The sequence below is a fragment of the Lycium ferocissimum genome, chromosome 3 (genome assembly GCF_029784015.1).
Source record: "Lycium ferocissimum isolate CSIRO_LF1 chromosome 3, AGI_CSIRO_Lferr_CH_V1, whole genome shotgun sequence".
Classification (NCBI taxonomy): Eukaryota; Viridiplantae; Streptophyta; class Magnoliopsida; order Solanales; family Solanaceae; genus Lycium; species Lycium ferocissimum.
This window is the reverse complement of record NC_081344.1, coordinates 69,964,831-69,980,270: the sequence shown is the minus strand read 5'-3', so window position 1 is coordinate 69,980,270 and position 15,440 is coordinate 69,964,831. Positions and strand designations below refer to the sequence as shown.

General features: G+C 32.8%; 2 pseudogenes; both read right to left on the bottom strand.

Moving 5' to 3' along the window:
* Positions 1-1,585: 1,585 nt before the first annotated feature.
* On the bottom strand, positions 1,586-8,401 carry LOC132049052 (11S globulin-like; annotated as a pseudogene).
* A 48-nt stretch (positions 8,402-8,449) lies between these two features.
* Positions 8,450-12,240, bottom strand: LOC132051234 (CDT1-like protein a, chloroplastic; annotated as a pseudogene).
* Positions 12,241-15,440: the final 3,200 nt, after the last annotated feature.

Genomic DNA, 15,440 nt, shown 5'->3' with positions numbered 1-15,440 from the left:
AAACTTATTTACAACGGAATAATTACCCCCAAACGCCGATGCCCACTTATGGGAGAGTGACATGCACTCTCCTGCCACATGTGTATTTATTTATTTTTTTTTTTTTTTTTTTAATTTTTCAAATTTTTTTACGTGTCAATTTTTTTTAAAATAAAAATAAAAAACTGAATTTTCATTAAAAAAAAAAAAAATGAGTTTTAAAACGTTCTTTTTTTTTTAATTTGAAAATTTGATTTTTTTTTAAACCCATTTAAAAAAAAAAAAAAAAAACTAAAAACATGGATTAAAAAGCCTGAATTTTCTTTTAAAAAAGGATTTTAAAAACCTTTTCAAAAAAAAAAAAAAAATTGAAAATTTGTTTTTTTTTTAAAACCCGTTTTTGAAAAAGAAAAAAAAACTGAAAAATGATTTTTTTTTTTAAATATGAAAAAATGGATTTGTTAAAAATATGGAAAACTTGATTATTTTTTTAAAATGTCTTAAAGAATCTTGATTTCATTTTCTTAGGATACTTTTATTTTTCAAATAAAATTTAAAAAATGTTTTTCTTGCCAAAATGTGAAAAAAACCTAATTTTTATAAAATTAAGTTTTCCCCTTTTTTATGTTTCTCACTCCCTCAAAGAAATAAAACACACTCTCTTTGCCACATCAGCGTAAGCAGGGGGTAATTATTCCGTTTTAAATAAGTTTAGGGGGTAATAGGGCCTGTGTGGAAAGGTAAGGTGTGTCGTAGCAAATTAAAGCATAGTCTGGGGTAATGGTGCCTTATCCCTTTTTTTCAAAAAAAAAAAAAAAATAGAAACTAAAATGATGGGGAATTAAGTTAGGTCATGTTAGATGAGTTGGATGATGATTTACTATTTGTTCGTGATCCAACTTATTTTAACCCAAGTAAATTTTGGATTGGTTTAGTCATGATCGGTTTAATGATTTGAACTATTTTGACCGTTTCAAGTTTGACCTGGCCACACTACTTATTTGGACTAACATGTTTTCAAGAACTTCACTTCCTCTATCATAATGGGCTGATTTGCACAAATAGGCTAGTTTTATGTCGCTATTTAGATTTTGTCCCTCGTTTTGATAACGGTGCAAAAATGACCTATTCATGTTTGCTCTGGCTATTCCTTACCTTACTATAAAAGCTTTTATGGAAAGTGTTTATCTCTATGGAGATTTAACAATGATCCGTTTATGCATTTCAAAAAGTAAACAATGAAGAGTTGATTTTCCAGAGCTCAAAAAATGAAGTTCTAGAATGAACATATTCATAACATTGCACATGCCATTAACTAGAGCTCATGTTGACTTCTTAAATATTATATGACAAACAATAACTAAGTTTCTAAGAATTTCAACAGTGTTTTGAAGAATCAAGAATTCCATCAATGAGGCTATACAACTAAAGCAAATGTTGATCCGATAGGAGCGAAAGCACAAAGATTGTGCATGTCTTCTAACGAGTCATACCGATCTTTTATTCTATGTATCGATCCAATTTTATCCAATTGTTCCAAATAGCACAAATCGAAATGAATTTAAGAAAGATGCACATGAAAATCAAGATTGGAAATAGTACTTGAACAACATTCTTTTATTCGGAAATTTATTCTGCATTTTCCCTCTTTCTCAAATACATAAAGCCGCTACGACTCTAACATATTATTACATCTAAGGACACGATTCCCTTAAGTCCTCTTCTTATTATCAAGCAAAAAACTAGTAAATCTAAAATCAGTCTCACCAAGCAGACACAACTCTCTCATAGGGACGACGAAATCTAGTAGAAAGCGGGAAAATGAGAGTTTTCTCCCTATTAAACTTAAGCCTCCGCGCTTCATCCCTCGATATCTGATAAGCATTGGCAATGACATCCACGGGCAATCCCCGAACAGCCGAGGTACGACCACTTAGGGTGTTGATCATAGCATTGTCATTAGTGTTGAATGCTATAAATTTGCAGCTTCAGTTCCAGCTTGTTTTACTATTGCATATTTCTGTGGCACAACTATACATTGTCCTTCTCTGACTTGGTCATCTAACACTGCTTTTCCGTGATGGATACTTGAATTCTTGATTCTCCCCTTGTTATGTAGATTATGCTGTGCGCATTGTTGTACCAATGGGGTGCCATCATGGAATTCTGCCCTTTTTTTTCAATTCGAAAAATAAAGAATTGATGTTAGTACTTGTCCCCTGCTTTAGAGTGTTATGAAATTCCATAATTGAGATTATATAGAAGAACAACGAAAGTGTGCGGTGCTTTCTCAGAAAGAGTTTTAAGTTCTATGCACTAATGCTGCAAAACGAAAACTTCAAATCTCAATTTTGGACTTCTATAAAAATTTCAGAATCCAACACATATGTATACTTACTTTTACTAGTTGAATTTGGTGTCCTTATAGTAAAGTTTCTCATGTAATGTTCACCAAATACCAGGATAGTTAGCAAACTCATTGTTGTCACTTCAATAACTAATTATAGAACTCAGATTACTATTACTCCCTTGGCTTACACTATTTTCTTATTAGTTTGTTCCAAAAAGAATGACAGATTCTTATATTTCCTTAATGAGAAGCTCTTATAGCCACACAAATACTAAGACTTGTTCAAGATAACTAATTTCAAAATTTATTTAGCTATCCAATTTTATGACATATTTAAGACCACAGGTTCAAAAACTTTCGTTTCTTCATTAAACTTTGCACCAAGTCAAGTATGACCAACAAAGTGAAAGGAGGGTGTAGTAGTTAACTTTTTGGGATTAAAGTTATAAACACAATGTAAAGATTTTTTATACTATCAATGCATCACATTTTAACTCGTGACAGTTACCACTGTAACAGGTACTCGACTGATGCATTTATCTTAGACATTAGCCAATAATTACTGACAAGTGACATGATCGTCTAAATATTTTATAAAACATCTAGAAGCACTGAGTCTGAGGAAGCTGATAACTACAAGAAAAATGGTCATTACCGACGAGAATTTCGGTCCCCTAAAATTCAATTCTAGTCCTTGAAAGTCAATAGCGACCGGAAAAATCTGGTCGCCGCTCCGTCGCTATAGGCTCTGCCACTAAAAGTAATAGCAACGAGTTTTCTCATCTAGTCCTAAAAGGTATTTCACGACCAGTAATATTCTGGTCCCTAGAACAGTTTTAAGGACCATATTTTCAGCCTCTAAATATGGGTGTTTGGTCGCATTTTGTTGCATACAATTTATTGGCGACCACGTTTTCTGGTCCCAAAAGTATTTAAGACAAGGTTTTATCCAGTCACTAAAAGTACTAAATGGATCAGAAGCCAGTACTAAATATATTAAAAACATATTTCAATCCCATTTCATCACAATATTATACAACTTACAGCACAAGAAATCAATTGGATTTCAATATTCAATAATAACCCTTTTTCCATACATATAATTAATTTCAAAGCATGGATTAACATCTCAGTAGGGCCATGGTACGACTATGATTCAAGAGACCATACTATCAAGTGACCATACTATTTACACAACCTCTTAGTGAAAAAGCTAGCATCCATAGCCAAAAAAACAAAATATTGCCTAGCAGTCCTTGCAAAATGATAACTAACTCTTCAACTTGCATGAAGTTTTCAAAATCTACATCTTGACTTGTAAACTCAAAGTCTCCAAAACTAGCAAAATATATACTATAAAAAAGCTACAGAGATGAAAAAGAAAATGGGTTAAATAATGAATTAAGTCTAATAGTAACAATTTTCTCCACTACATGAAATTGTCACAGTTTAATAAAGACACATGTTTGATTTATATTAGCAAATATCAATTGGTTATAGGTATAAGCCTGCTGATTAAATCTTCCTTTTATAAATTTGAGAAATTAAATAAAGTCTGAAATAGGGAGTCGAAGAAAGAAACACTAGCAAATAAAATGACACACACATACAGGCATAGCTGAAGCAGATCAGGAAAAAAAAATTAAGGAAAGTAAACTTATGAGACTTTCAAGCGAATGCTCCTAGAAGCTGCTTGAACTATATTGAAACAGCTCGTTTGAGAAGTAGCGAAAAACAGAATGAGAACAGAAATTATCAATTTGAATGAAGAAATCGAGGATGAATTTCACTAAAATATCAGAAAAGGTTGTCAAGTTGATGAGAGCTTAGAGATATTGAGGGAAATGGGGAAGTAAACCCCAGACCCTAAAAATGCTGAAACGTAGGAATGTTAAGTATTTCTAATTTTTATAATTATAAAATATAAAATATAACTATATATATATATATATAAAAAAAAAAAAAAAAGTAGTTTGTTTAGAGGAAAAATTGGGTGGGCCTTCAGTTCCCTCAACTTAGTGTATTTGCGACAAGAAATTGACGACTTCACAGACGAGATTTAGAGCCCATTTGGATTGGCTTATAAGTGGTCAAAATAGCTTATAAATTGTATTTTTATTTTTTAGATATTTGGCAAAGTAGCTTATAAGCTAAAAAAAAGTGCTTGGAATAAATCAAAAACAATAAGTAGGGGTGACCCAACTTATTTTTTTTTAGTTATTTTTTATTTTTTAGTCTGAAACTTATAATTATAAAATAAGTCACTTTTTTTAAGCTAAGCCAAATGGGCTCTTAGTCCATTAGTCATTTTAAAAATAAAATCGAGAATTATGGACGAGGGAAAAAGCTGGTCCCTATAGATACACCTTTAGCAACTAGATTTTTACCCAGTCTCTAATAAGCCTTTTTCTTGAGAATTGGCAGAGTGAGACTATTTACAGTGCTAAAACACCCTGCGTGTGGGTTGTAAATATCAGCACAAGAGGGAATGTCGATGTTCTTTCTAACCTTAGCACTGCAAATTGTCTCTTCAATTCCATTCATTGGACCATATTGTCCTTGTTCTTGTTCTTCTTCCACTTGTTCTTGTGAAAATGGTGGCCTAATTACTCTTAAGTCCTTCTTGAACGCTAAAAATGTGACCTCTCATGTCATCTTGTCCTTGTAGCTTCCTTGCCGTTTCCCTGTTATAATAGAGGCGAATTCAGAATTTAAACTTGAAAACAGTGGCGGAGTCAAGAATTTATACAAGGAAATTATGTACTAAGAATGTTGCACTTAAGATTTATTAACCTATGACCTAATGCAATTTTTGAAACCCCTTAGCAAATTACTAGAATTTTTACTCAAGTCAAGAAGATTCAACCATGTAAATATAAAGTTAAAATTTGTTTTTTGCCAAATGTAATTTCTTGACAAAGGGACTTAATGAACCCCCTTTTTTTTCGGAAAAGGGCCAAAATTACCCTTGAACTTTGAGAAATAATTTATTCATACCCTTCGTTATACTTTAGGGCCAATTATACCCTTACCATTATACTATAGGGTCAATTATACCTTTATCGCTAATCGTTGCCACGTGGCATCATCTCAAGCCTTTAAAATTATTTTTCCCTCAAATAATTTTTTACCCACTAAAATAACCAACCCGACCCGAATATATTATTCTCAGCCAAACTAATACGACCCAACCCATTTACCCTAAAAAACTATTTCCCTCTCAAAACTCCCACACTCTCTCTCTCTGCATCGTCTTCAACTTCCATAGCCGACTTCTCCATAAACTCACTGATGCTAGACAAAATAAAGATTTCTTCAGTCTACAGAGAACTCGGGAAAACACATGTTACAGGTCCTCTTCAAAGATTCCTTCAGTCTACAGAGAACTCCTGAAAACACATGTTACAGGTCCTCTTCAAATTAAAACAAGCCGGACTTCACCACTTGATTCTTAGTCCTTGTACATTTCAGTGCAAGTTCCTTCTATGCCGCAAATGATTCCATGATACCAGAAGTCAAATGAAGTGTCTCTTTTCTCTTGATCCACTTCCCACATTGTTAACCTCAGGGCAATTTCAAAGCAGGACTAATATAGAGCTCTCACAGGGTACATGAAAAAGAACGAGTTCTCAGCCCTAAAAGTTGTACATCTACATGATCTGCAAAATGTTGATCTCAAACAAGTGCTGCAACCAAAAATGGACTAAGAAAAGTGAGCACAAAGAGAAAGGACAAAAAAGTACCACGAACAGAGACCGACAATTTCAAAATTAATACATAACGAAGAATTTTCTAAATCTCCTACGAACTTCACTTATCAAATCTCACATCCTTCCTAATTTTCTTTTGGCTGGGTTGGGTCGTATTAGTTCGGCTGAAAATAATAAATTCGGGTCAGGTTGGTTATTTTAGTGGGTAAAAAATTATTTGAGGGAAAAATAATTTTTAAGGCCTGAGATGATGCCACGTGGCAACCGTTAGCCATAAGGGTATAATTGACCCTATAGTATAACGGTAAGGGTATAATTGGCCCTAAAATATAACGACGGGTACTATTTCTCAAAGTTTAGGGGTAATTTTGGCCCTTTTCCCTTTTTTTTTCAACTTAGCATCGCCCATGCTTGTTGGATTCTATATTTAAGGTTCTTAGCACTGACTCGTTGTATTCTTAAAATTATGATATATAATATACTTATGTTTTGTGTCGAAAACACTCAGATTGACATTGCTCTCTTCTCACGGGGCCATGGTATCGCCTCTCTTGTTGTTGTTGTCGTCGTTGTTGCGAGTTTCCAGCAATTAAGAATCTCTGTACGTAGTGTATATAACTTAAATTCATATCAAATTTATTACATAAAGATAATGTGAAGAAGTAAAAGGTCTTTTTAATTTTCTTTATAGCGGGCCTAAAAAACATTTCGTATTCATAGGATCAAAAGGAACAAATTTAATGTGACAAATGAGCAGAGGTAAAAAGATGATAAATAGATACATAATTTCAAGTTTGATCAGACAATCAAAAAAGCGTCAATGACATAATTTCTTACGTACCCTTGCATTTTGGTCTAATTGGTTGGCATTGTTAGAGGCATCTTCAAGAACAACTTCTTGGTTTCCTTCATTATATACCCAATGTGCAGCACCTGCTGGAAATGCCATTATATCACCTTGTCTAAATTGTTCAATCCTTTGATGGCGATCTTGAAATCTTCTGCTTCTACTTCGAGTTTGTGGAGATAATTGGAATGTCTTAGGGCAACCCAAGTTCAGTATGCCATAATATCCTCGACCTGTGAATTACATACAATAAGATCATCACTCATCAGAAAGAACGTTAATTACTCTTTCGTTTTTTATCTAGTTCACTTATACTGGATCTTAACTTATAAGATAGAATGAGATCATCACTCAACAAAAAGAATGTTATTATTTTGTTTTATCTAGTTCACTTATATTAGATCTTAACTTATAATAAGATCATCACTTAGCAAAAGAATGTTATTATTATTCCGTTTTTATCTAATTCACTTATGCTTGGTCTTTACTTACAACGTCGAAATAGATCCTCATTCAACAGAAGAATGTTGTTATTATTCCGTTTATGATTGAATTATTTCATGAAATAACACTAGTGTTGCATTCATGCCAATAAACAACAAAAAAATGAAAAGGAAAAAAAAAATAGTGGTCTTGAAAATAAAAGAGAAGAGAAAAAGGGCTTTCAATGTGTTGATTTGACATTTCAAAAAGGGTTTCATTATTTGGAAACGAACCTAATAAATTCATGTTTAAATTATGTCAAATTGTTAAGTCACCTACTCATGTTATTTTGAAATCATTTCGCTTAAATTTAAAACAAAATATATTGAAAATCCTTTTGAATTTTACTACAATTCATACGAGTTAGTAAAAAATTTCAAATTAAGAGATTATTTTGGCTACAGTAATGCTGTTATCGCGACTTCTTTATTATAACGATTAGCAATCCTGGTTCAAATTATTTCAACAAACCATTAGCTAATACAGATTAAAAAGAAAATTGTTGATTATTACTTTCTCAAAAGAGTCATTGGATTTTACCGGTTCTCTTAAAAAATGGAGATTTATATAGCCAAACCTAACTTGTTTGGGTCCGGAACGTAGTTATTGTTCTTGTTGCTGTTACGTAATAGTATCAAATTTGAACTTAAATGATGTTCTTATATAGAGAACATTAGCATTTAGTTTAAGTGGAAATTACGTAACTATTCATTATAGATTCCAACCTTTCAAATACAGATTTCAACCTTACAATATAGATATCTTTACAAATTAACTGTTAAGAACTAATGACTGTAAAATGCGTTTCCTCAACTTTATTCTTGACCCAATAGTTATTTCATGACCAATGTGCACAAATGCAAAAATTCGAGATACCGAGTTCTTGAGAATTGAGGGGTAAGGACACGAGCAACTGGAAAAATCGAGGGCTCGGGTTCCCTCACCATACCTTGTTGATAAGAGGAACGTGCGTAATGACATGCTTGAATTCAAAGTTTCATTTGGTTTATACAAGTGCTCTATAGAACTCATTGCTTAACAAGAATTTCTCTTCAAAATCTGTCAAATCAACAATCAGTATTAAAAAACAAGTATTATTACCAAAATTCTTATTCCAAAAGCAACATCATGGCCATATATACAGGATAAGTCTTCAAATATAAGAAACTTAGACAAAAGTTTTTACCAACTAAGTCATATTAGCTCTATATTGCTAGCTAACTCGGTTAAAATGTCATTAAACTGTACTAAAAAGAGACTCTCCAGTCAATGTATTGCAATAATCTAGTTAACCAAACTATATCATTTACAACTAAACTTGGAAACTCAGGCCGAATTTAAATTTCCTGCCCTTGCTTTCTCTCACTTTGCTTCGGCTATTCTTGTGCGTATTGATTCAGCATTTGATACCTTGCTAACACTGCAAACGAAAACAAAAATAATCACATCAAGCCCCTTAGAAGACAGCACATAATACTTAAAGTTCGTCAAGCACTGAGGTGAATTCAAGATTTAACCAAAATCAAACGAATGATTTGTTCTGTGGGGGGTGTGCAAGGAAAAATTAAAGCTTACCGCAACAGAAGATCACCATAGATGACAGCTTTTCGGAAATCCATTCAGAAGCTATTTCTTGCAATAACCAAAGTTGCTCTTCAACTTCTCCTGCAAAGAAAGAAGAAAAAAGTTTCAGGTTAGAAGGAGCTTCATATTGTCAAAGTATGCAAATGATTATGAACCGAGACTTACTTTTATCAGCAATATCCAGATGGCTTGAAATCACTTTGTGCATAAGCTCCTCTTTAGTAATTACAGAACGTTTCATCGATTGAAATAGGAAGTAAATCATGTCGAAAAACTTAGGCTAGCTCGAAATCATTTTCTTGCGCCATTTCGCTTGGGATATGGCTGGATCATTCTCCTCTAATGCCTTCTGCTCTTTGTCTCTAATCTGCAAATCCGTGAAAAATTAGCACACTAACCTCAAATAGTAGACCAAGATACATAGATATCCTAATTTCTCAGTTCAAAGAATCAACTTCTTATAGTACTAGCAAGGAAATGGTGTCATGTAAGAAGTGTCTTACCGACTGTAGAAGATTATCGTTAAGAATGTCAAGGATTTCATCATCTGCTGTAACTTTTGAACTCTTCACAGGAGTATCAAAGGTCAACAACCTACTAGGAGGAGGGCGCCTAGCTAGCTTTATTGGTGATTCGGTTCACTCGCCTTCTGGACTCATATAGCATCTCTTGGGAGGTTGGATTGCAGGTGTAGAAGCCATCAATTTTGCTCGAGTAGATGTAAGTTTTGCTGGAGTACTGAAAGTACTTAACAAAGACAAACAATCTTCACCCTTCGTATTTTTTAATGGACTTGATGATAGAGGTGATGGCGGTAAAGCGGAATTAACCCCTCGTGTTGAGAATCTTGTACTTCTAAGCAATTTAGGAGATTCATTTGCAGCTTTAGAGGTGTTATTGGTGGAGCAATTAAGAATCTTGGGTTCCGCGCTAATAGATGCTCGATTGGAAAAGGATTTCCTGAAAGATTGAGACAGGTGAGATACAGATGCTGGCGGCTTCTGGACTGAACCAATTGGTGTTTCGTTCATCAACTGTTGGTCCGCAGGACTTAACGAGTTCGTCAAGAGGTCTTGCTTTGACGCACCAAATGCTCCTGGCAGTGCTTCCTCAGGAATGTCATCTCCCTGAAATTCAAAAAAAACATTTGTTAATGACACTAATTTTGGTGAAAAAGCAAAAATAACCTATTCTTTTCACCTTTTGGATGAATTCGGGGTTGGGGAGCAAAGGGTATCAGACAGAAAAGGGATATCCTGATGCTAGTTCCATTTCAATCAACAAAGATTTAAGTCTATAAATACTAGACCCTCTGTCCCAATTTATGTGAGATTCAAAATTCTTAATATTTACCGTGCGTTTGCACATAGAATCTTTAAATTTTTCGAGATAAAATTTGCATATATGGAAACTACGTAAAAAGTACTATAAGACACAATAATGAACAATTTAAAATATTTAAGACATGAAAATTTACAAATAAGAAAACAACTCATTTTGACTCTCAAAATCAGAATACGGTCACATAAATAAGACGAACAGTCTCACACATATCATTGCAGAGCAATTTTTCCAATTGTCAAAACTAGTACAAGATAAAAAGTCTGCCTTACCTCAGGATGGGATTTAAAGAAATCCAAAATCCGATCGCGGAAGATGTCAGTTGTACATTGCCACTAGAGGATTTCAGCTTCTCATCAACTTCAACTCCGTGAGCATTTAATGTAATATGAAGATCGGGCTTCATACAGCTTGTTCGTTCATCGAACACAAGCATCTTTTTTACCTCAATTACCTCGGGTAAAAGAAACTTCATCTGCGCTAAGTGATTGTAAGTAACTTCCTGCACAATCAACAGAGAGCCACACAATTAAGCAATAATTCATAGACAAATGATCAGTAAATGCATTCACAGTTCAGTTTTCATGTGTTCTTTGATTTGCAAAAATAACCACTTTTTTATGGCCACCTGGCAACTATTTCAAATTAGACCAGATGTGTTTAAAATTCAAAACTAAGAGTACTCAGATAATAATTTGAGTGTGTACATACTCCGCGGATTTGCACAAATAGTCACTTTTATGGCTTAAAAGATGGCGATATTTACAAAATTAGACAAATCATCAATAAAAATGTATCAAAAATGTCATTTGCATACCTATCTGTTAGACACTCCACTTTTGTACTAATGTTTGTAAATGTTGTCGAAGAACCCTTCAACTTCAGCAACCGAATCAAATTGGCCATTCTACCGAAGAATTAAACCAACAATTCATACCTGCACAAACACACGAATGTTAAAACCAAAATGAAAAATAATTCGGCAAATCCCAGCTCCGAAAATCTGAAAACAAGTACAATTTAGGCGCATGTAAATTCGACGGATTCAACTTTTAAACGTTCATAGCTCTCATCACATTGAAACACATAACAATCTAAACACATACTCCCTACTTTTGAAATTATGGGTTCAAATTAATATTTGCTGACATTTTTTTTTTTTTGGTAAATATTAGACTAGAAAATTACATTAAATCAACGCAATATTTTAAATTTTAAATTTAGATATTAAAAAAATATACCAAAAGTACTATAAGATGCAATTCTTCTCATGTCAATAGGATGAAAAAGTAACATTTTAAATTATTTGTCAAAATTCACATAGTTTGAATCTCGAAAAGCGAGGTGTTATACAAATTGGGACAGAACATAGTAATTTCTAAATTAGGGAATCAGAATTTAATAGTTGCCGAAATTTTAGTGATTTTATACATTTAATAAACAAAAATGTTATTTTTCTTATACAACACTAGATCTATCTCTATCCAATAACGCACAAATCCACATTTTGTAACATCCAAAAACAATTAAAATTTGTTTTAAAAAAAATTTTAAGAAAAAAAACTTACTTCTGTGGTAGTTTTATTGCATTTACAGCCTTCTTCACTTTAGCTGAAGAACATTCAGAAGAAGTCAGGCGGGTCGGGTGAGGTGTCATTCTTCGGGCGGGTCGGGTCGGGTTTCTGGAGCCTCTGTGCGGCTTGTGAAAGTGCGGTGCTCCGATTTGGAGTCCGGCGAGGAGCAGTGATTGGCTTTTCAGATGTTTTGGAGCTCCATGGATCCATAGATGGAGCCCCGGTAGATGATGCATCATTCTGGTCGGATCCGATTTGAAGCTTCTTCTTTGATTTGAATGTATGCAATAGTGAAGAAGGTTCAGTAGATGACTCCATTAATTAAAAAAGGAAATCTGATTAAAAAATTGGTGAGTATTATTTTTTTTTTTATTTTTTTTTATTTTTTGCGGAGAGTGGTAAGAGGGAAATGTGAAGAGACGGCGGCGAGCTACTAGTACTAGAAGTAGTAGCATATTTCTGGCGGGAAAGGTGCTGACGTGGATACTATGCCAGGTCAGAGTTGGGGCTAATTAGCGAGAAAGCTGAGGTGGAAGCTGATGTGTTTGCTTACCACATCAGATTTCGGCGCGAAATTTTATTAGCGGGAAAGGCTCATGGGCTGTACGTCGTGAACCTTGGATTGTTGTAATTTGGGTCATTTGCACTTTTGTTCCTATTTTGTGTTGGTCTTTAATTTTTTCCTCATAACAAATATATTTTTGCGGAAAAAACGTCGTTGACTCCTGAAAATAAAATAGTTATTCGTCTATACTCCTCTTACTTTTATGCACCTAAAATTTTTTATTCGAAATGCCCCAAAAATTATGATATCAACATGGAATAAAATATACTATGATAGTATCATGTTTATTTATTCAAAAGACACATTTAAATATCATGAAAAGCTGTTTAATATCATAAATTTAAAAAGACACATTTATATACATATACTATGATAGTATCTTGTAAAAGCTATTTTAATTTGAAACACTTCTTCGAATGAAACACTTATACCGGACATCCATGATACCATTTTTGTGATACCAGACATAAATATACTGAGATGGTATCATGAAGGACTAACAAAAAGATTCAAGCAATCTTCCGTGATACCATCACGATTGGAAGGGAGGCATGAGCGGGTATATCTTTTATATTTTAGCATATTTTGTGTTGTTTTCCTTAAATTTATTGCGGGACATAAATTTATATTTTCGCATAATAATATTTCACAAGTTATGCCGGCATAACTTTTGCCCTTAAAGAACTTATGCCCCACTAGAAATAAAGACTTGATTGCTAAAGAGACAAAAATTAAAGACCAACCCATTTGTAAGACAATTCGTGCAATTTCTTCCAATAATTTGGTATAGGCCATTACAATTGTTTTCTTTATTTATTTCTCTTTTTAAGTAAAATTTATTTTATTTTATTTTATTTTTATTCTTAATTTATTGAAGCTAGATTTACTAAATAATTAAATTTAGTGTAATTGGTAATAAATGAAAGAACTGTATCTGATTTATAGATGTTTGATAGTATATGGACTACAATTATAGTCTATTTAAAAAAAAAAAAAAAAGAACTTACAAAATTATTTTATATTTTCTGAAAGTTAATACCAATAACGCTTAATTGATGAGAAGTTGCAGAGCTATGTAGTAGTGAATGTAATCTGTCAATTTGGTGTGTTACCGTTACAATTATTTTATTCATTTCTCTTTTTACATTGTTTGATTTATACTAAATAATTAAATATTGTGAAAATTTGGTGTGGCACCGTTATCATTGTTCTCAATAAGTATTTCTCTTTTTATATTGTTTGAAGCTAGATTTATATTAAACAGTTAAATATTGTGCAAATTTGGTTTGTGACCGTTACAAGTATTTTCAATAAGTATTTCTCTTTTTATACTTGTTTAGTTGAAGCTAGATTTACTTGTGGAATTGGTAATAAATGAAAGAATGGCCTATGATTTATAACATTTTGTTATATATGAGCTACTTATATAGCCTTCTTTAATACAAAATAGATTAATCTTGAAATAGACTCTTGACCCTGGTCCAGCGCTTGTTTTGTACTCGAGTGACTTGGTTCGGAGAATAATGAATTGGTTTAGTTGCTTGGAGTGTTTTTGAACGTTTAGCTTTGGACAGAAGAAGTTACTCCTTTCATTCAAATTTGTTTGAAGGTTGACCAATTTGGGAGTCAAACAGCTCTTTCTTTGACTACGATTTTCTCCAACTCTTTTATTATCTTGTGAATTATTAATTGTGCAGATTTATAATACTTTTTATGTAGTTTTCGTACATGTAAATTTTATTGTAAAATACTCCAAAAATCTATATTTAAAATTAAGTCAAAGAAAAAATTGTTCGACTCACAAATGGGTCAACCTTCAAACAAATTAAGAAGGGGAGAGTATAATTTGGGATTCCAAATCATAATTTTAATATTTTAAAAATGTAAAACTCGACTCAAAAGTTTATATTTTGTAAATTTTTTATAAGTTTATAGATATATTTACCCCCCATTTATATTAAATGATTTGCAAGTTGGTAGTATATTTATAATATATTAAAGAGTAGTTACACTACAACCCATGTTCAATTTTTCTTTTTATTGAACTAAAGTTTGATCAATTGATGTTATATTTTTTAGAAAGACCTTATAGTAGTGTACTTATTTTGTTATGAATTATGATTTTCTCATTTGGTAAGATTGTATAAGTTTGATGGATCACAACTTGTGGAGATTTTTATGTTTGTGAGACGAAATACAATTTAAAAAATTCAAATTACATGTCCAAATAAAAATTCAAATCATCATGATTTCAAATTATTGATTTTGTATCATGTCCATGCGACTTCTTACTTTCTTTTTGTCTATTTTAAAAAAGCTATTAATTGCGACATTCAGATTCTACCATCATAAATTTTTAAGATTCAAAAATATTAAATTCGTATAAAGGGTTCATAGGATATTAAAATGATAGGCCTTAAAATTCGAACTTGATATCCTAAAGTCATGTTTCTTTGTTTTGTAACAATAAGGTCACTCTACTTTCCCCAATAAAATATGACATGTCACTTAATTTAATTCACATGAATTTTTTTTTCCAGTCCACATAGTAAAAAGACCCAACCCAAACCCAACCAAATCTAGGCTTATTCAGGCAAAAGTTAGGCCCTAAGGCAGAGTTTGCAAAATTCTAACTGAGTAAGATAAAAATAAAAAATCGCCTTAATGCAAACCTTTAACTTAAGGTAAAGTTTTGCATTATGCTTAAAGGCAAAACTCTACCTTAGGGTAGAGTCTGCCTTCTGCATCTCTACCTGAACTGTAAAACTCTGCCTTGCGAATCCAAACTTTACGTTGTAATTCGTTTTAAAATTTTGACTGAGCTGGGATATGAACTCGAAACCAAGAAGTTTTAGCAAAGGACTAAAAATTAAAAGCCACCAATTCGAAGGATAAAACTTAAATACCACCCCACGAATAGAATAGTCGTGCAAAGTGCCCGTTTAATTCCCATTTCAGCCCAAATTGGTCCCAAGATCCAGCCCAGCTTACATGTCACCCGACCCGA